Source organism: Corythoichthys intestinalis, chromosome 14, assembly GCF_030265065.1.
Source record: "Corythoichthys intestinalis isolate RoL2023-P3 chromosome 14, ASM3026506v1, whole genome shotgun sequence".
NCBI lineage: Eukaryota > Metazoa > Chordata > Actinopteri > Syngnathiformes > Syngnathidae > Corythoichthys > Corythoichthys intestinalis.
Genome location: NC_080408.1, coordinates 20,828,757 through 20,851,347, shown reverse-complemented (window position 1 = coordinate 20,851,347; position 22,591 = coordinate 20,828,757). Strand labels below are relative to the sequence as shown.

At 38.1% G+C, this 22,591-nt stretch overlaps 1 protein-coding gene across 1 annotated transcript in view; it reads left to right on the top strand.

Annotated features, from left to right (window-relative positions):
* fgf12a (fibroblast growth factor 12a) overlaps positions 1-22,591 on the top strand; it is a 160,131-nt gene that overhangs the window by 118,638 nt on the left and 18,902 nt on the right. The window contains exon 6 of the transcript XR_009066896.1: positions 21,933-22,040. The gene's annotated coding sequence lies outside the window, so the exon portion shown is untranslated. The remainder of the gene's footprint in view (positions 1-21,932; positions 22,041-22,591) is intronic.

The following is a 22,591-nucleotide window of genomic DNA, read 5'->3' as shown; positions in this document are numbered from 1 at the left end:
CAAATAAAAATGGGTTGAGGATAAGCCTGAGAACGATCGGTTTTCTGTCTGCTCCATATAAGCAATATTTCAACATTGCTCACACGGCCGAGAGTCGGGGCAAACTGCGCGTATATGTGTGTGTGTGACATGCACAGACAGTGCGTGCATGCTATCGATCCATATACTTTGAATATAAGCCTAAACTGGGATTATTTATGTCTGTTATTTGTGTCCTCTTTTTAAAAAGCAAAATATGATATCCCTGGAATGATGGATGACAGCCAGCATGTGTGGTCATTTGTTTTGATGCTTCTGCGCATGCAGGTCGTCTTGCTCAGCGCATGTCGGACTGCGAATTAGTGCGCATGCGTAATACTTGAATGGTCTCAATGGACAAAGGCAGTCTGAACGGATGCGCCAAAAAAACAGATATGACAAAAAATCGGATTCATGCATTAAGACCTGTAGTATGAACGTAGCCTAATATTCACATAGGAACTAAAGTTATACAACATAAAATATACAATATAAATGAATACTACATCACATTTGTAAAATATAAACACATAATAAAATAAATAATAGCCCATTTTAATAGAAATGAGCTAAAACACCTGTAATTAAATAATAATAATACACACATCTTGCTTACACAATTAAATTGATTAATTTCTGTGTGGCGCTTTAACTTGAGAAAATCCACCAATAAAGCTTTTGAAAACCATTCATAAGAAATAAAAACATTTTCATTGAGGCATTTCATTTGTAAAATACATGTTAAAATCTTTGTGATCGGGATTGCTTTTCTCTTTAGCACAGGACTTCTTTTTTCTTCTTTCTTTCAGAAAGAAAACTGACCAATACGCGGGGTCTGAAAGGCAAATTGTTGTTGGATTATTTTTAAATACCCGCTACTTTTTTAGCAGAATTCTAGCTTTGTATAGGCTAATTTTCCTATTGTTGAAAGCACAAAAGTGTGTAATAAACAACTAGCACATTTATATTTTGCATTTTGTTTTTTTACTGTACCGAAAATGAACCGAACTGTGACCTCAAAACTGAGGTACGTACCGAACCGAGATTTTTGTGTACCGTTACACCCCTAATACTAATTTATAATTTGTATAATTTATCCTTTATGCTGAAAACATAGCGACCACTATTGATTGCAAAGGTCATTAGTGATTCTCATGCGCAATTATGTTGTTTTATATTGGCATGCTAGCAAACCTCATTGACTCACACTAACTAGTCTTTTATCGAGGCATTTTTAGTACCATCTTCAACTTCATGTATGCATCTAAACAAAAAGTGAAAGCGCACGGTAGTACAATGAGTTTTAAATTAGCTTCTGGTTGGATGTTTCACACAGGTAGGACAATTTGATTTTTTCTGTGTGAATTATACTAAGACTGAAAACAGTATTTCGGGTTATAATTGTTTATTTTTCAGGTTGCCATATTGAATGTTGCAAGCCTCGTTAATTCTGTTGTTCATACTCACAGAAAGTAACTGTAATTTTATATTAAAATTGACATCTTTTAGCATAATTAATGATGCATATTTTAAGGTACTTTTTTTAGTTAGAAAAAAAAAATCGGGTTTTAAATACTCTATTTAGATCTCCACAGTTTTATGTATAGGGACTTGGCAAGTGGGGGAAAAAAATCACATTCAAGGTGCTGTTGCGTTCATGTGGCATTGTAAATATGGTAAATACAATTTGTCGGGTTGAAAATGTTAACACGCCCTGAAGTTGTGTTTTCTCTTGAAGAACTGAGATTTTATCATGGTACAAGAGTTTCCGAGATGGGACGACCTTTTACGTTTAAAATGGTGGAGCGCGAACAAGAAGTTGTGAATGGCAAGAAACTTTTTAAAAAAACATTTATCCCCAATTTGCACATTTTTTGACACCACCATAATAATGCAGTGTAAAACAGTATTTCTAAAACTACCACTTTACAAGTGGTAAGGATATTCTTTTCCAGAGCAGATGAAGGCAGCATCATCAGACATTCACTTGACTAACACCTTAGCGTTGAAGGAATCTGACCTTCTCGCCAGACCGCCGGAATGGCGCCAGCCAAACCGCAGGAGCCGCGCTGGCAAAGCTCCAATGACCCGGGCCGGCGTGAGTCGACGACCCGGCCAGAAGGCCAAACGCCGCGCGTTCACCTTAGTCTTAACCCTTTGTACTGACTCCATTTTGAAAGGTTTAAAGAAGGCTTACCGAAAGCAAGTTGACAATTTATTTAGGTCGACAGCAAAATGGCAAGGAGAAACAAACACTCAGGCGGGGAGGCAAGGTCACCCTATCACACGTCAACAAAAGGTTCCTGAGAAAAATGGCAACGCTTAGCTAAACATTGTCTTTTGAAGGCTCTTGCTGGGCGGGCCGTGGGCAGGAAGAAGGGTGTGTTCGTTTAAACTTATTGACTATTTGTGGATTGGAGTTACTGTTGTCAGGGCAACGAGGGTTGTGGATTTTGCCACCTCAGCGTCAAAGGGGCTTTTGGAGTCTTGTCATTCGTGTTATCAGTTGGATATCGGGATATATTTGATCTGGACTGTCCAGGAGAACTGATTGCGAGAGATGGTGCGTCAATCTTGCTCCTCAGTTGCATGACACACGCGCTGGGATAGAGTAATACAAACAGTAAATACGAGAAATGATACTATTCCCTGATTGATTATATTAAGTGCGTTAGAGTAATACAAACAGTTAGATGGTGCCTACGAGAAAAAGTGCTATCTTTAGCATGTACTACAAAAAAAGAAAATTCTATCCCAACTACATACATGAATAACAAGCAGTGCAGTCAAGAGAAACACTACGGTATTAAGAAGTTCTTGGAACAAATTAACTTCGTATGTAGAGGTACCACTGTATATACAGTGGGGCAAATAAGTATTTAGTCAACCACTAACTGTGCAAGTTCCCCCACTTGAAAATATTAGAGAGGCCTGTAATTGTCAACATAGGTTAACCTCAACCATGAGAGACAGAATGTAGGGGGAAAACCCCCCCAGAAAATCACATTGTTTGATTTTTAAAGAATTTAATTGCAAATCATGGTGAAAAATAAGTATTTGGTCAATACCAAAAGTTCATCCCAATACTTTGTTATGTACCCTTTGTTGGCAATAACGGAGGTCAAACGTTTTCTGTAACTCTTCACAAGCTTTTCACACACTGTTGCTGGTACTTTGGCCCATTCCTTCATGCAGATCTCCTCTAGAGCAGTGATGTTTTGGGGCTGTCGTTGGGCAACAAGGACTTTCAAATCCCTGCACAGATTTTCTATGGGGTTGAGATCCAGAGACTGGCTAGGCCACTCCAGGACCTTGAAATGCTTCTCACGAAGCCACTCCTTTGTTGCCCTGGCTGTGTGTTTGGGATCATTGTCATGCTGAAAGACCTAGCCACATCTCATCTTCAATGCCCTTGCTGATGGAAGGAGATTTTCACTCAAAATCTCTCGATACATGGCCCCATTCATTCTTTCCTTCTCACAGATCAGTCGTCCTGGTCCCTTTGCAGAAAAACAGCCCCAAAGCATGATGTTTCCACCCCCATGCTTCACAGTGGGTATGGTGTTCTTCGGATGCAATTCAGTATTCTTTCTTCTCCAAACACAAGAGCCTGTGTTTCTACCAAAAAGTTCTATTTTGGTTTCATCTGACAGTCCTCTTCTGGATCATCCAAATGCTCTCTAGCGAACCGCAGACCGGCCTGGACGTGTACTTTCTTTAGCAGCTGGACACGTCTGGCAGTGCAGGATTTGAGTCCCTGGCGGCGCATTGTATTACATTGTTACATTGTTACTCTGGTCCCAGCTCTCTGTAGGTCATTCACTAGGTTCCCCCGTGTGGTTCTGGGATTTTTGCTCACCGTTCTTGTTATCATTTTGACGACACGGGGTGAGATCTTGCATGGAGCCCCAGATCGAGGGAGATTATCAGTGGTCTTGTATGTCTTCCATTTTCTAATAATTGCTCCCACAGTTGATTTCTTTATACCCAGTGTTTTACCTATTGCAGATTCAGTCTTCCCAGCCTGCTGCACATCTACAATTTTGTCTCTGGTGTCTTTCGACATCTCTTTGGTCTTGGCCATAGTGGAGTTTGGAGTGTGACTGACTGAGATTGTGGACAGGTGTCTTTTATACCTATAATGAGTTAAAACAGGTGCCATTAATACAGGTAACAAGTGGAGCCTTGTTAGACCTTGTTAGGAGAAGTTAGACCTCTTTGACAGCCAGAAATATTGCTTGTTTGTAAGCGACCAAATACTTATTTTCCACTCTAATTTGGAAATCAAACAATGTGATTTTCTGTTTTTTTTTCCCCACATTCTGTCTCTCATGGTTGAGGTTTACCCATGTTGACAATTACAAGCCTCTCTAATCTTTTTAAGTAGGAGAACTTGCACAATTGGTAGTTGACAAAATACTTATTTTCCCCATTGTACATGGAGTGGTATCGGAATTGTATCTGTATCGGCCGATATTGCACAGCCGGGTTCCGTATCGGGGCCAAAAAATGGTATCGGTGCAACACTACTCATATTTGAACATAGTTAACCAAATAGACTCCTGCAATTCACTCTAAGTGCATAGATGCATTCACGTGGGACGTTTCAAGACACCCGTGGGAGTCTGTAGGGGTTACCTACAGTGCACCCCTCTAAAATCTGACTCCTTATTAAAAAAAAAAAAAAAAAAGAAAAAATGTTTCCTACTTATATTGTCAGCAGTTTGTGGAGGAAGTTGTGCGACATTACATAAATAAAATAGGTGCGTGATGCCAACAAGTCGTGTGTAAGATATGACCACATAAAGCTGCCAAGGTCTGCTGGGTGTGTGAGCTTGTCACTATCCACGATATTGCCGACGTCTTCTTGTGCTCACTTTTTCTTCTCCTCTCTCCCGCACCCTCGAGACCCCCTCCCTTTTCTCTGTTTCCTTTTCATTCTATTCATTAAAAATAATTGGTCTTAGCTCAATTAAAACTAACTGGTGCTGCTTTGATGTGCTACTCTTTAGAGCCGAGTTCACTTGGCGCAGAATATGGGAGAATCTATTCTAATTTGTTTACTTCCTAATGTAGGGCAGATTCATGAGGGGGATGCATCTGGGTCTTTACTCATCAAAATTTTACTTTGCTAACTGTACTGTAACAAAATTTTTGCAAGTTTAAGAAATCACGCCATAAACCTGTAGTGATGCTAATTGTCGCAGCATACATATGGAGTCCGCCAACCTGTTTTGACAGATTTTTAGTAATTATGGTTGACAGAGGGTGGAGAGTGCAAGATTAATCAGAGTATCAGGTTTTGATTTATGCTGACCCTGTAGTGTATTCCTGCAAAAAAAAAAAAAAAAAAAAAGTGGGGGTGGATTAGTTTTTCTTTAAAGGGTACCACGGATAGAAAGACATGAAATTCTTAAAAGATAAATGTTCGTACGAGTTATAATAATTTAATATTAAAACTAGGGCTGTCAAAATTATCGTGTTAACGGGCGGTATTTTTTAAAAATTAATCACGTGAAAATATTTGATGCAATTAACGCACATGCCCCGCTCAAACAGATTAAAGTGACAGAGTCTTGTCCATTTGTTACTTGTGTTTTTTTTGCGTTTTGTCGCCCTCTGCTGGCGCTTGGGCGCGACTGATTTCATGGGTTTCAGCACCATCCATGAGCATTGTGTAATTATTGACATCAACAATGGCGAGCTGCTAGTTTATTTTTTGTTTGAAAATTTTACAAATTTTATTTAAAGATGCACCGATACCGATACTAGTATCGGCAGGGGGCGCCGATCCGGCCCGAAATGGTGGTATCGGTATCGGCGAGTACCAACAAAGACGGCGCCGATACCATTTACCGGTCCATTATTATAACATTTGACCGCAGCCTTTTTTTTTTCCTCCTGGCGCTCTCTACACTCTGTCTCCGTGTTGTGTGATGACACGTGAACACCAAGTAGCTATCGCTATTGGCCTGCTCCAGACCAATGAGAACGGGCCAATAGCCACTCCTGACCAATGACAAGGCCGCTTGGAGGCGCCGACATGGCGGCGCCGACATAGCGGCAGTCGGGAAATATTTCAAAATAGAAATCCTGTCAATTAAAATCAATGGCTGCATGCAAGATTTGCGGCCTGAAAGTTTCGAGATGTGGAGTTAAATCGGCCAGTTTCAATACCTCGAACATGATAAAACATTTGAAGACGAAGCGTGAACGAGCACAACGAGTTTGAGCCTGCAAGAACAGGACTGCTATGGAAGGGCGCTGGACCGGTGCAACAATCTCTGGTCAGTTCACTACGTCAACTTTACTTTGTCTTTTACTTAAAGAAATGCTGCTGTAATTTGGGAACTGTTTCCAAAGTAGGGTTGCCACCTTTCAGAAATAGAAATAAGGGACTCTCTCCCACCCCCCCCGCCTCCCGAAAAAAGGAGGCTAATAGAGAGACGGGATGCTGTGGTCAATTATTATTACTTATAATTGTTAGCGTCCGCAAATGCGGAAACAAGGTTGGACCTCGAAGCGGACAACAAGCGGGGGATACGTACAAGGGTTTAATGATTGCAAACAAAAAAATAACACGCGATCGCGGGATAGTAGAAATAACAAAAGGAGTCCGTGACAGCAGGTCGACGGAGCTCAATACTACAAACTCGAAGGTTAACTAAGACGATAGGCAGCGAGCCAAAAAGTCAAAATTAAAACACTCAAATACCTGCACAGGGTAGAGGTTACAAACGAGTGCTGCACACTAACAGAAAAAAAACAATGCAGGGGCGTAACAAGCAAATGTAGCGAGACTATAGTGCGAGATGTCAAATGGCAATCAGCAAAGCAAATATCTCGGCAGCCTTCTCTGAGCTCACCCGTGCTTAAATGCTGCATTGGATTCAGGTGCGACGTCAGGAACGCCCCCACTAACAGCCCAGCAACAAAACAATCTAACCAGCAGCAGAATGTGACAATAATTTCATGAAAGTTGCACTGTTTGGCCTTTGAGAGGTTTAAAAAAGTTTACTCAGAGTTTATTATTATGAACTTATTTTTACTTTCTTACTGTTGGGCTAGTATTATACTTTGTACAAATCCTTTTCCTATTTTGCTAAGGTAAGCAACAGCCTGACAAAGCCTTGATAGCAATGATTTCACATCCAATTATGTAGCTCTTTGGGGGAGAGAGGAAAAAAAAAAAAATATATATATATATATATATATATATATATATATATATATATATACAGTGGTACCTCTACATACGAAGTTAATCCGTTCCAGGACCTTGTTTGTAAGTCGAAATGGTCGTATGTCGAGCAGGATTTTCCCATAGGAATACATTATAATTCCATTAATTCGTTCCACAGCCCAAAAACCTTCACTAAATCCTTAAAAAATACTGCTGGTACTATTACAAATGGCAATTACACATAGCAAAACAAATAAATTATAAAATTATAAATCAAAATCGTAATAATAATAATAATAATAATAATAATAATTCCTGTATTAATGTAACGAATCGGGTTCTAATGTGGCGGACGTTTTTTGCTGACCCTGAACGCACCGCGGTGCTGACGTGCCAGAGGCAGACCGGTGAGCTTGAGTTTCACTTTCACTTTGAATGTTTCCTTAACACCGTCAATTGCGGCAGACAGAAGGTGTTTTTGTTTTGAATAAGTTGTGAAATAAATGATAAAAACATGGCGAAGTTGGCGATTTCTCTGGAGATGTTACCACAATAAGAATTGTCAGCTTAACTTATAAAGACTGGCGAACGATGGTCGGAGGAGGACCGTGGAGATGTATTGTTGAGCCATTTCACGGATGCCCACCCTACGCTCATATTTTTCTGTCATTTGCATCTTCATTTAGAAGGTAAGCGTCAACTTTTTCCTTGTTTCACCACCTGTACCAACCTTTTCTGAAACCAGTGTTGATTTGTCACACAAGAAAATCCGCCGTGCATTCGTCTGCGGTGCTGCCATTGTCGTCGTATTTCGAGCATGTCGTCGGATGTAGAAACAAATGGCGAGTCAAATTTTACGTCGGATGTCGAAAAGTTCGTGTGTCGAAGCGATCGTATGTAGAGGTACCACTGTATATATATATATATATATAAACGGGGTGGTATCAATATGGTATCGGTATCGGCCGATACTGCACAGCCAGGTATCGGTATCGGGGCCAAAAAATGGTATCGGTCCAACACAAATTTTATTAAAACGAAAACATTAAGAGGGGTTTTAACGTAACATTTCTATAACTTGTACTAACATTTATCTTTTAAGAACTACAAGTCTTTCTATACATGGATCGCTTTAACAGAATGTTAATAATGTTAATGCCATCTTGTTGATTTATTGTTATAATAAACAAATACAGTACTTATGTACAGTATGTTGAATGTATATATCCGTCTTGTGTCTTATCTTTCCATTCCAACAATAATTTATGGAAAAATATGGCATATTTTCTTGATGGTTTGAATTGTGATTCATTACGATTAATTCATTTTTAAGCTGTGATTAACTCGATTAAAAATTTTAATCGTTTGACAGCCCTAATTTAAACCCCTCTTAATGTTTTCTTTTTAATAAAATTTGAAACATTTTAAACAAAAACATTAACTTTGTTGTTTACATCACAGGGCAGTGACATCAAATGGACACGCTGCCGGACTTCCGCAGTGTCACTCTTTTACTGCATAAACAAGTCGTCCGTTCGGTTCTGCCCTTCGAGTTTGAACCCGAGCGGAATATTAATGAGAAGGACAACCCTGTTGATATTTCACAAAACGAGCAGCAAAACCAAAATTAACACGAAAGACTGGAAGAGAGGAGTTGCGTACATGTGTCAAGATCGCTAGTGACAGCTGGCAGTCATGTCAAAAAATGTTTGCAGATCTTCATGGTAAACTATTGTGTGATCCAACTTATTCCAATATTATTATGGAGATAGTTAGCATCCAGAGCTGTCGTGTTCTTAACATATGATTAGGGTATACAGTTAAACACGGCGGTTTGATTATTATTTTTTTTAATCACAGCACACGAAAACGCTGATGCAGTCTACTGAGAAGTCTAATGACGGCTTACCTTACCATGTCGATGATCATCCTGCCCGTGATCTCAGTTTATCAGATGTTGCTCCCAAAGCCTGCTTCCCAGTGAATAAGCGACACGGAAAACTAATGAATGAATATTTTAAACTTAGTTTGATTGCCTGCTATTCGTATATAATTTTCTGCCCAACACATTATAATGACGCCTTATTTTGCAGATTGAGATCTTAAGAGGACGGTTGTATACTTTATTTGTACGTAAAGCACTTGAGACACATTGTGAGCAAACTTGATTCTTTTATTCCACTAAGACAAGTTTCCCCTTCTTAGGGGACAATAAACTTAAACTGAACTGAACTGAACACTCCGCACTGGTGCTTTATTAAGGGCGCGTTCAAGACCTCACTTTTGGCATTAATCAAGAAACACCACTATGACCATGTTATTTTTTTCTTCATCGATAGTATGTGTATTGATTATCGATCTACTAGCTGCAATCAGTAACGCAAGTCCTCAGATGAAAAGCAACAAACGGTCCCCGAATGCGGACGCGAGGCTTGACCACAAAGCAGACAACAAATGCAGAGGGGTTGCGTACATGGTTTATTGAACACATACAAAAAACTCGATCGCGAAAGGGGAGACAATAGGAAAAAAAACAGAGGTAAAACCGCGGTGAGAATCGTAAAAGCAAGGCGAAAAAAAATAATGAACTTAAATACCTGCGGTAGAGGATTCCAAAAACCAGGGTGGTAGGGAAATTAAAAAAAAACAGGCAAAGTCGCTTATTCAATGGGAATCAAGCTTCGGGACTTTTGGAAGCAACATCTGATAAACAGAGAACACAGGCAGGATGAGCATCGACGGGAACAGCGCTTTTACGTAACAAAAATAAGGTAAGCCGTCTTAGTAGACTGCATCAGCGTTTTCGTGTGCTGTGATGCAAAAAAAAAAAAAAATCAAACTGCTGAGTTTCACTGTATACCCTAATCATATGTAAAGCACATGACAGCTCTGGATGCTAACTATCTCCATAATAATGGAATACGTTGGATCACACAATACTTTACCGTGAATATCTGCAAACATTTTGTGGCATCAAACACATTGCTGCTCCGTCACTAGAGCAGGAGAGTGCTAGCTGTCACTAGCGAACTTGACACACGTACGCTACTCCTCTCATCCCGTCTTTTGTGTTCATTTTGCTTTTGCTGCTCGTTTTGTGAAATATCGACAGGGCTGTTTTTTTCATTAATATTCTACTCGGGTTCAAATTGGAAGGGCAGAACCGACTACATGTTTATGTAGTTAAAGAGTTACACTGTGGAATCCGGCAGCATGACGTCACCGCCCTGCAATGTCAACAACAATGGCAACCTACTAGTTAAAATAATTGTATAAATTTTAGGGTTGTTCTGATCATGTTGTTTTGCTCCCGATCCGATCCTGATCGTTTAGAGTATCTGCCGATCCCGATATTTCCCGATCCGATTGCTTTTTTTTTTTTTCTCCCGATTCAATTCCAATCATTCCCGATAATTTTTCCCGATCATATACATTTTGGCAATGCATTAAGAAAAAAATGAATAAAACTCGGACGAATATATACATTCAACATACAGTCCATTCTACATACAGTACATAAGTACTATATTTGTTTATTATGACAATAAATCCTCAAGATGGCATTTACGTTATTAACATTCTTCCTGTGAGAGGGATCCACGGATAAAAAGACTTGTAATTCTTAAAGGATAAATGTGACTTTGTATATTGTGACTAAATATTGCCATCTAGTGTATTTGTTGAGCTTTCAATAAATACTACTAATAATAATAAAATAATACTGTAGCCATTTAACTGTTGTGCCCAAATGCATGACGGGAAGTGCACCCATAACTGTGCGTAGTGGTACCAATTGATATATCTTCTCTGCGTTGAGAAATAACATAGGGTGTTAAGAAAAAGATCAATTACTACCTTTCTTCCCCAAATTGCTTCCCACGATATTTCTAATCGTAGGGAGAGGGGTTGTAAGGCTTTAGCCAATTAAAAAAATGCTCCAAAGGCTGCCAAAATTCATTCTACTCATTTTACGCTGCCTTTTAGCTCTATATATAGGTAAAACGGCACCATTACAGATTGAACGCGACAATGCGTGAGTGGGTCGTGCAGTGCATGCGTTGATTGCGTTAAATATTTTAACGTGATAATTTTTTTTTTTTTTAATTACCGCCGTTAATGAGATAAATTTGATAACCGTACCTTAAGACTAAACTAAAGACTCTGGATGAGTGTAACATATTATGTCTGTAACGTTAAATACAATTAGAAAAGGATTTAATTAGAAATTATATATATATTAAAAAAAGGCATGTCCTATATTTTTTTGCCGATTCCGATACTATGAAAATGACGCGATCGGGACATCTCTAATAAATTTTGTTAAAACGAAAACATTAAGAGGGGTTTTAATATCAAATTAGTAGAACTCGTACTAACATTTCTCTTTAAAGAATTACATGTCTTTCTATCCGTGGACCCCTTAAAAACAAAACAGACAGTACTACATCTCCTTTATTACAGTATATACCTTTTAGTTTCCCCTGCTGCACCGCTCTTAGGTCACCTTGCTTGCTTTGCCACTTCTCTCCACCACAACTAACCTCCACAGCACTTGTTTCAACATAAGGGAGGAATACTGGCAAACACTCATCTGTTAACAAGGGACTTGTGCACACATTCATCTACTCAGCTGTACGCCCACCCGACACCACCTCCACATGTGTTCGTCCTACCAGAAGCAGCTCAGAATTCTGTATGTGTAGCTGTGAGAGTGTATAAAAAGGATGTTGGCTCTTCCTATGAAAAAGGAGGTTCATTATGTCAAGGCTTTTTTACTCGTTTTCCTAATTTCTGCAGCTGGACAGTGTTACAATTCCACTTCTTTGTATTCTGAATAATTGGCGATCATTCTTGATGATATGAAGTATCGTGAAAAAATAATAAAAACGACAAAGTTCCATTTCTGGGATGCTTCGCTCAATATGCACAGTGGGGCAAATAAGTATTTAGTCAACCACTAATTGTGCAAGTTCTCCCATTTGAAAATATTAGAGAGGCCTGTAATTGTCAACATCGGTAAACCTCAACCATGAGAGACAGAATGTGGCAAAAAAACACAGAAAAGACATTGTTTGATTTTTAAATTATTTGCAAATCATGGTGAAAAATACGTATTTGGTCTATACCAAAAGTTAATCTCAATACTTTGTTATGTACACTTTGTTGGCAATAACGGAAGCCAAACACTTTCTGTAACTCTTCACAAGCTTTTCACACACTGTTGCTGGTATTTTGGCCCATTCCTCCATGCAGATCTCCTCTAGAGCAGTGATGTTTTGGGGCTGTCGTTGGGCAACACGGACTTTCAACTCCCTCCACAGATTTTCTATGGGGTTGAGACCTGGAGACTGGTTAGGCCACTCCAGGACCTTGAAATGCTTCTTACGAAGCCGCTCCATTGTTTCCCTGGCTGTGTGTTTGGGATCATTGTCATGCTGAAAGACCCAGCCACGTCTCATCTTCAATGCCCTTGCTATGCCATTCAACTTACTGTACATAAGTACTGTATTTGTGTATTATAATAAATCAACAAGATGGCATTAACATTATTAACATTCTGTTAAAGCGATCCATGGATAGAAAGGCTTGTAGTTCTTAGAAGATAAATGATAGTACAAGTTATAGAAATGTTACATTAAAACCCCTCTTAATGTTTTCGTTTTTATAAAGTTTGTAAAATTTTCAATCAAAAAATAAACTAGTAGCTTGCCATTGTTGATGTCAATAAGAATTATGGTGCTGAAACCCATAAAATCAGTCGAAAGTCAAAACACCAAAAAACACAAAGTAACAAGTGGAAATGATGCTTTGCTGTCAGTTTAATCTGTTTGAGCGGGGCATGTGTGTTAAATTCATCAAATATTTTAACGTGATTAATTTAAAAAAATTAACAGCTGTTAACGCGATAATTTTGACAGCCCTAATATTTACGTTTAAAAAAAAAAAAATTTTTTTAATTATACTTTGAGAAAAAGTGAAAAAACATGTCTTAAATGTATCTCTCTCCATTGCTAAATCTGAATGAATACATTGAACCCACACCCCAAAAAAAAAAAAAAAAAAACCCAGAAAAAAAATTGCGATATTTCACAGTATTCCACTCATCACAGCGGGTTCCGGTCCCCATTACGGGCAAAAAATTAGGGATAACTGCATAAAAATTTGGTAAATGAATAGGTCTTTTTTTGTAAAAACAATAACAAATACAAAATCATTTTTGCTGCTACCATAAACGTGGGGTGAAATAAGAGAAAAGAGATAAAAAAGAGAGCCTGCAGCGCTTGTTTTTGGAACGTTTCAAAGATGGGACGGTAAGAATCTGTCAAAGTGTGCTGGTAGAGTTGCGCAATGAAAAAGTGGGGAAAAAAAAGAAATCTTATATTTGGGGAGCTTTGCAAAGCCAATCATTTCTACTAATAAAATAAAGGTTAATATAGTATCCTTGATGTAAAATATTGACAAACAATTAACTAATACTGCAGATTAAAATGACATTTAATGGGTTGACGTAAATGATTTTGAACAGAATACATGCAGACAAGTAGAATTGAAATAATTCTTGAGGGCATAAGCATTGATGCTAAGCCATTGCAAAAATGTGAATGATAGTTTTCTTTTAAGCAGAAATATCCTAAACTCTTTTTGATTTGTTAGCTGTAGTGTACATACTTTATTTCATAGATTTGAAAATCTATGAGCTGTAAAACATATAATTCAGGTATAAGCATAATAAATACGTTGATGAGAAAAAGAATGCCATTGCGTGGTTAGCAGGCAGTCCAAGATTTCCAGAAGAAGATGCGGCATCCTGTTCTGCGAACTTGTTGACTCTGTCTCCTTTCCAGTCTTCCTTTCTTCTCCATTTCTTCCACCTCCATCATATCTAGAGGTTCTTCCGAAATCTGATCACTGTTCCATTTGAAGAGTTTGTTCAGCAACTGGATCACATTCTGTTTGTCTTTCAGCAACTGTGCAATGGAGGAAAAAAATTAAGTCTGTGTTTCAGAAGTCTAAAATATAAGTTTATTTTGGATAGGCGCAACAGTAGGCATACTACCTAAAAATGTTTGAATTATTGTGTCTAAAAGCAAAATAACAAATATTAACATATACTAGTATATTGTTCGAGACTGGATGTTGGCAACTTTGAATATTTCAGGAGCCATTGGGACTGTCTCCCACAGATAAATAAACAAAAACACTTCAAACATCTTTTGACGTTAAGCAAGAATAGCTTAATGTACGTAGGTAACTTAGAATATCATGTATATTAAAAATATATATGGCGGAAAACACAAAACGGTTTCTGCTCTTGCACCCCTCTTTAAAATAAACTGTTGTATTTTATACAAAATAACTGTTATATTTGATAGAACAATATGCCTATGTGCTGCCATAACAGTTTCATGGCGCATTATGTCCCTAGACTATTTTTAATTTGTCCGTTTTACCCTGGAGACCCGCGTTTACAGACACCACGCAACCGCTTTTGTTTCAACCCAGCCATAAAAATAAGTAATTAGGGCCCGAGCACTAAGCGTGCGAAGGCCCTATTGTTTTGCAAAGGATTCCCCCCCCCAGGGCAAATGAAAACGGCCAATTTGGAGGTCTGAACATGCACGAAAAGTCACCAAAATTTGCACATACGTGCGGAAAATGATAAATTTCGATAATTTTGCAACGTTGCAAAAAAATGTAACAAAATGGCTCAGTGGCGCCTCCTTGAAATTTTAAAATTGACCTATAACATTAGGGTCTGTCAGCGTAGAGCAATGACATTTGGGGAGTCTATACCTTGTCCAAAACTGCTCCAAAAAAGCATTTACACCCATATTCCAAACCCAACAGGAAATCGGTTATTTTGGATCGAATATGAAATTTTTATCGATTTACAGGGTGCACATTTGAGACCTTTTCGCCGAAGGAGTTAGTTGGATCATCTTCAAAATTGGTGAGACTGTTCAGGAGACATATGAGATCTTAAGTTTTTAAAATGGTGCGTTTTCATTCACGGGTCTGACCTGGGCGTGGTGCCAAAGTCGGCCATTTTTTCGGCAAAATGACAAATTCAGTAAATGACTAATAGTTCCTTGACACAACGTTCAATCTTTTTCATATCTGGCATGGATGTGCGGTATCCCACCCTTAATACGAGTGCATTGAAATATTACCCATTAGGCATAGCGCCCCCTAGTGAGAACAGAAAATGCCTTTTTTTTACGAGACAGGTTCCTCCTCAAAGGGAAAAAAATCTGTTGACCTCAAACCTGCATCAGGGGAGCCTTAAGACATGTGTTCAGGTGCCTGATTAAAAATATTGAGGTTTCGCTGAAGCGGAGGGGTCCAAACAGGAAGTGAAAATGACCGTCAACAATTTGTCTTGCAAAAAATTTTGAACAATCATAACTCATCAGATATACAGCATATCTGCGCCAAACTTCCCGTGCTTGTTGAGAGTCATACCCTGAAGGGTCTTGTAAGAGTCATTTGCATCAACTCTACAGTGCCAACTAGTGGCGACAGAAAGGAGTTTTAAAACAGGCCTTTCCTATTGGGTTTTTTCAATGTAGAGCAATGAAATTTGGGGAGTCCATACCTTATGCAAAACTGTTCCAAAAAGTCTCTTGCACCCATTTTCCAAATCCAACAGAAAATCGAGTATTTTGGATCGAATGTGAAATTTTTATCCATTTGTAGTATAATTTACATTTGGAGGCCTAAACATGCACGAAAACTCACCAAATTTTGCACATACATGCGGCTTTGCGTGGATTTTGATAATCTTGTGACGTTACAAAAAAATGTAACAAAATGGCTCAGTGGCGCCCCCTTGAATTTTTCAAAAAGGCGTTTCGTATTAGGTTTTTTTTAACGTAGAGCAATGAAATTTGGGGAGTCGATACCTTGTGCAAAACTGCTCCAAAAAGTCTCTTGAACCCATATTCCAAACCCAACAGGAAATCGGGTATTTTGGATCGAATGTGAAATTTTTATCAATTAACAGGGTGCACATTTGAGACCTTGTCACAGAGGGAGTTAGTTGGATCATCTTCAAAATTGGTGAGACTATTCAGGAGGCATAGGAGATCTAAAATTTTCAAAATGGTGTGTTTTCATTCATGGGTCGGACGTGGGCGTGGTGCCAAAGTCGGCCATTTTTTCGGCAAAATGACAAATTCAGTAAAAGACTAATAGCTCCTTGACACAATGTTCAATCTTTTTCATATCTGGCATGTATGTGCGGAATCCCACCCTGAACATGAGTGCATTGAAACATGACCCATTAGGTCTAGCGCCCTCTAGTGGGAACAGGAAATTCATTTTTTTTACTAAACAGGCTCCTCCTCCAAGGAAAAAAATATATTCACCCGAAACCTGCATCAGGGGAGCCATAAGACATGTGTTCAGGTGCCTGATGAAAAATACTGAGGTTTGGTTGAAGCAGAAGAGTCCAACAGGAGAAGTGAAAATGACTGAAGCCATTTTGTCTCACCACAAGTTTTGAACAGTCATAACTTCTACAACATATCTGTGCCAAACATCTCGTGCTTGTTGAGTCATACTCTGAAGGGTCCTGTAGGGGTCATTTGCATCAACCCTACAGCGCCAACTAGTGGCAATAGAAAGTCACTCATTTTTCTAATATATGTCCAGTTCTTTTCAGGTTGGTCATTGTAGTTTCAAGACCTTTTGAAATACTTATTTTACGGCCCATGTCCACATGTCTCTGTCTGTTGCCGTGACGACCCTTTATTCGCTCCTTTCTTGTAGTACTCTCTCCAATAGGGGTTTTTATCTCTTAGGTGTGTGAATGTAAAGAGGCGACTTTCGAGCATGTTAGGTTCTAATGAGATGATTAGGGAGGAGGATCTGCCACCAACCTGACCTGCACACTGTCCGGGTTGCGTGACGTCCGAGTTGCGCTAGATTGCGAGGGCCCGTTCAGTCCTGCTTGCAGGCCTAGTTATATTTATTATTCGAAGTATCTATCATTTTTAGCTAAGAATCATTAATTGATGTCTAATATTTAGTTAAAAAAAGAAAACCAAACAAAAAAACGACAAGATTTTTTTTCACTCACATATTTTTAACTTTTAAACAAATTACGTCACAATGAAAAAAATAGTGTCTGCAAATAGGTCACGGATGTCTACCTCATAACTATCGCTTAGCTGTATTTTTTTTTTTTTTTTTGTTACTGTTGGATTTTCCCTGATATTTTGGATGATAATTGATCCAAACTAAGAAAAAAAAAGTTTAACATGGTAAATATTTGAAAAAGAAAATCTCGACCACTCCTTGTTGTCTGTGATTTCTACATAGCGACCCTTGTTATATTACCGTGTTTCACCCATAAAATCCCCACAGTCCAGCTGTGGCAATTCACAGCTGTGTCTTGACACTCGGTGATACATGCTACATGGGGTTTTTGGATAGAAACAAGTACGTGATAATGATAGTACCCTTACAAATTGGTGACTGATCTTACAACAATATAGCGTGCAATATGAAACAAAAATAAAACTCAATTTTAAAATAGTATGAATTTATTGTTAATATTGTAACATACTGTATAACCTTGTGCAATCAAAGAACAATCAATATCTTCAGCTACATCATGATTATTAATATTTAACAGTGACTTTTGTTATAATTGTATGTAGCATTTTTGGCAATTTCTATCATGTTTTGATGGCTGCACTTCATGGCACTTCAGCTCACAATTCAGTTTGACTTGAAGGTAGTTCGTTGGTGTGTCCAATTAGAAATTAAAAAGGTCAGTTGATAAAATTAACTTACCAATGCAGTCTTTGAGTCAGGAAGCATTTCTTTTGCTAATTCTGAGAAGTGATCAGCAATAGTTGCAGGCAAATTGTGTTCGGCAACAAATTGGCAGAATAAAATCTCCGCTTTTGTCACTTTTCATTCTGCAGACTTCATCTTTATGAGCAGTGTTGTTAATCTTACCTTTAAAAAGTAATTAATAACAGTTACAAATTACTTCTCCGAAAAATTTATTGAGTTAGTAACTCAATTACCTGAATGTAAGAGTAATTAGTTACTTGGCAAAGTAACTGGTGTTACTTTTCATGTTTTTTTCCTCCATTCCCCTCCCTCCCAAAAAAACAACAACAAAAAACATAGTAATCTTTGCTATGTTTGGAAGTCATTTAATGTGAATCTACTGTTAAAATTGTTAAAATTGTTCCTGTTTTTGCATTAGTTCCCTTCTGTCTACTATCGACATGTGAAAGTTTTAAAACTGTTTCATCATTTAAAGACAGATTCAAGTGAAAATTTTGCCGATTTAGGAGTATTTTACATAAAAAGTTACTTAGGTTAGCAAGGAAGGTTCACTATAACAGAGCCTATCTGAGAAGTCTACTGCTTTAAAATGGCGGCTGTTTACCAATGCTGCCGACTCTGTCATTTCGCATGTACTGTAGTTCTATATGCATATGATATCTCGGCGTAGATTGTAGGCTGTCGGCTACAGTCAGGAAATATTGGAGCCACCTAGCCTAGCATCGCGTTTGCTACAGCGTCACAACAAACACTTTTCTCTCTCGGTGTCTCTGACTTTTCTTGCGTCTTTCAACTAACGTAACACATAGTAACGCACATTGTCTCGTTGCCGAAACGGTGACAAAATCCGAATGGAGAAAAAGAAACGTTATGCACGAGAAACGTACAGATTTTGAACGTACGGCGTACACATTTAAAAATCAGTGCTCATTTGTACAACTTACGCCGAAACCATACAACTTGACAGGTATGAATTATGCTCTCTCATGCTCTCACCTTGAGTTATCGGAAAGCCACAAAAAGACATACATTGCAGTCGAACGCTTGCGTGAGAATTATGGACACAGCAGGCTAACTGACTAGCAGTGCTGTTAATAACGGCGTTAGAATATAATGGCGTTACTAATGGCGTTATTTTATATAGTGAATAATCTAATTAATTACTTTTCTCATCTTGGCAACGCCGTTACCGTTACTCAGGCGGGAAAGGCGTGCGTTACTATGTTGGTTGACTGACGCGAGAAAGTCTGAGGAAAGACGGACTCAGAGCAGAGCAGGAGTGGGGAGGAGGCAAGGGAGGGTGACACAGTTGCAAACGCGATGCTACTATGCTAGGTGGCTCCAATAATACCCGACTGTAGCCGATAGCCTACAAACTACGCCCACATGACGCTTCGGTAGATATCTAATATATACAGAACTAGATACAAATTACAGACACGGCTGCATTAGAAACATGTATAATAAAGAACTAGATGCGTTAGTAAACAACCGCCATCTTAAAGCAGTAGATTTCTCAGGAAGGCTCTGTTGTAGAGAACCTTCCTAGCGAACCTAAGTAACTTTTGATCCAAAATGCTCCTAAATCAGCAAATTCTTGACTTAAATCTATCTTTAAATGATGAAATAGTTTTAAAACTTACACATGTCAAAAGTAGACAGAAGAGAACTAATGCAATAACGGGAGCAATTTTAACAACTTTAACGGTTGATTCACAACCGTTGTGCCTAGTTAAGTTTAGGGTAAAGAATTGGGCTAGAGCCAATTGTCCCAAAAAACTTTTACACTTCACATTGTGTGACCTGTTTTTTTTTTTTTTTTTTTGAGGAAAAAACAACATGAAAATTACCACCAGTTGCTTTTTCAAGTAACTAATTACTTTAACATTCAGGTGACTGAGTTACTAAAGCAATTACTTTTTGGGAGAAGTAATTTGTAACTGTAATTAATTATTGTTTTAAAGTAAGATTAACAACACTGCTGACTAGCATGCTGTCCATTATCTTTTTGACCCTTTTTGCCATTTGGATCGCTTATTATGGAATGATATTGATGTATTAGATACATTAGATGCTTAAAACATAAAGCCTAGGTGCTAGGCTTCAAGGCTAAATACAATAAGTAAATAGTATTATGGACTCACATTTATATGTTCCCTTTTATGCATATTGAGCCTTTTATTCTCAGTATCTCGCATTCACATTCTTTAATCATAATTGAAAAAATATTTTAAAAGCACACTGAAAAAATTAAAGTATTATGGTATTGGAATTTAACCTCTAAAATTCCCCTGGAAATGTTTTTTCTTTGCACAGATTAAAATCAAGCCAAATCAACAACTGAATGCAGTTATTAACAATTATACAACTAACTCCCCATTTAGCCATGTTAATTTACAAAATAAAACACAGGGCTAAAATAAATCTATATTTACTCACACACCAATTTCCTTTATTATTGTACATCCACCCACACGTCTGAGTGTATGCATATTGATGATCAAAGACTGGAGTAGACAAATAGGGGGTTAATCATGAAGTGTTTGTTATTCATTATGTACCAGGATGGGTGTCCAAAACCTTTTTAAAATGACAAACTTAAAGAAAATTTCAAAGCTTTCAACAGTGTCTATTTTTCACTCAACTGATTTGACCTACTTTTAAGGTGTCAAAAAATGCCCTCCTGTTCAAAAATATATTTTTTGAGTTTTTTTCCGCCATATATACTGTATATAAAAAGAGTATTTTGTGTCTATGAAATGAAGTCAAACTGACATAAAAAATACTACAGATTGTGTAATTTTGAGAATCACAGGTTTATACTACAACACGGTTATCTCATTTTTAATTTTTCTATTCTGTTTCAATATGTTTTGAAATTTATTACAAAATATTCTCATGCATAAATTAACCATTTGTCCTCACTGACAAAGTATTTTTAATTGAAAAATATTTGTTGTTGCTTTAAATAATGCAGTATTTCATCTGTGTGTGGTTATATTAACATTTCACTGTCAAAACCACCAACTTTATTAGGTGCTTACAAAACTTTTGAGGATTTCAAGCAGGGACTGAAACCTAAAGCCTAGTATTTAATCTGCAATTTCACGGATGAGCGATTGAGGATATCAGAGTGACAAAAATCTGACAGACGACTATGACAGCATGTCTGATTGTGGGGGGAAAAAGGAAATGAGATCAAGATTGCTTTCATTATTTTTTTTCTTACAGTATTAGAGATGACAGTTTGCATGTCCTTTTATGGACCTGCTGCGTAGTGACTAAAGTGCACCTCCACAGTAGAATACGATCTGTGATTAGTTGGCAGTCCAGAGCAGGTTAATACTTTATAATTAAGCAAGTAATCACTAATGTTGTCTTCAGTACATGCATAAGGAGCTAAACTGCAACCATACTTACTTGGTTATGATGTAATTGTGTGATCCATGGTTGATCTTCTCCAAGTTGCAAGTACTTAAATTTGTTTTCTGGCATCCCCACTGCAGGCAAAACCAAACAAAAAAGTGTGAAAATGCAAAAGAAGCGCGCCATTGTACCTTGTCACCTCTAGTATATCTGGAGCAGATGTGCACCTGTGCCGTGCAACAATGTCGTTTTTAAGTCAAGCCAAAAGGGTGGAGGTCATTCGTGTACAGTAATGATGTTGGAAGGCCTATGCCCATATAGGGGCATCCTCATTTTGTCAAACGTGCTGTAAAAGGAACTCATGTATGATACAAATAAAAGCAACATGGCACTTATGTGAGGAAACAATGACGCCATGAAACTAGCAGGTGTCGTAAAGCGGGAGACGCGCACACACAACACTGCGGGACGTTCAGAGGCCATAAAGGTCATTTGTTTCACGCTGGTGAGTTTTTAGTGTCAACCTCTAATGAGATTTCTGCTCTGCTTAACTTAACAGGGGTTGAAATGAAGACGACTCGTCACTGTTTACAGTGTTTACGTTGACGCTCGAATGGAGGGGTGACGGGGTCAACCAAGCTTTTTTAAACTGAAGGCTACTACTCAGGTACTACTACAAGTGAAGGGTTATCAATTTGATGTACACATGGAAATAACTCGTTCCAATCACTCTAAATGATAGATTTTTATTGGCATCATTGGCTTCCATTGACGACGCTAGACATCCGTTATAATTTGACTGTTGCATTCGATTGCTGCCAACTCACCCAGTCAATTGGATTGGACGTCTAGCATTGTCAGTGGCAGTGAAACATGATCACTCAATGCCAGCATTCCCAATTCAAATCTATTTGATGTCTTTTAATGTCAATGGCAGTGAATGAGTTAGCGTATTTATCAATGTGAAGGTAAAAATTACATCCAAATTATTCACAAATATGTGATAAAGTATGTTGCAGTGTATTAAAATTCAGATTTACATCACAGATCTTAAAACAAATGACACCTTACACCTGTATGGACTGCACAAGAGCAACAAACTCAATAATTTCTGACTGTTATTTTCACTTTGGAGTACTGTAAAAGTTTAACACAATATACAGTCGTGTGAAAAAATTAGGACACCCCATTAAATATTCAGTTATTTAGGAAGAAATA